The sequence below is a fragment of the Notothenia coriiceps genome, unplaced genomic scaffold (assembly GCF_000735185.1).
Source record: "Notothenia coriiceps isolate Sejong01 unplaced genomic scaffold, NC01 NC01_scaffold00030210, whole genome shotgun sequence".
NCBI classification, from domain to species: Eukaryota; Metazoa; Chordata; class Actinopteri; order Perciformes; family Nototheniidae; genus Notothenia; species Notothenia coriiceps.
In genome coordinates this window covers 324,241-324,979 of record NW_011362911.1, presented here as the reverse complement: position 1 = coordinate 324,979, position 739 = coordinate 324,241, and positions in this window count along the sequence as shown.

Genomic DNA, 739 nt, shown 5'->3' with positions numbered 1-739 from the left:
AGGACATGCAAATGATAAAATAAGTCCTTGACCTATTTCTCCATAAAGGAAATTATTTTCGTTGTCGTTTTCTCTTACTGATATTCTGCACAAACTGTGCTGTTGTATTTGCTGTAAAGTGTCTCTACTGTAGGTTATTTTTTATTATATGAACAGCACTTTGGCTCGACCAAAAATCGTTTAAAAATGTGCTATATAAATAAAACTTGATTTGATTTGGAAACAAAACCGACTGTAGTGGCTGCAGATTAACGAATAACTTTTATGCAAGTAAGTAATATAAGTAGGGCTGTCAAACGATTAACATTTTTAATCAGATTAATCACAGCTTAAAAAATAATTAATCATGATTAATCACCATTCGAACTATGTCCAAAATATGCCATTTCTTTATGTATATTGTTGTGGGAATGGAAAGATAAATGAAAGAAGGCGGATATATCCATTTAACATACAGTATATGCATGTTTATTATAACATTGTTCTGTGTGTCAAAATGAAAGACAGCCCACACACCTATCAATCATCAAACCGTGGGGTCTTATTTCATTACGTGTTGATTTCTATCAACAAGTAATGTTGTATCGATGTATATAGAGATGTACTACAGCAAAAGTATTCTCCGTCAGGACTTCCTGCAACAACAACACGCGGTTATCTTGATTCTGATTGGCCAGGAGACATTATCAAAGATGTTCTATTGAGAAGACGATCACTACGTCACAAAAGTTTTCAAAAC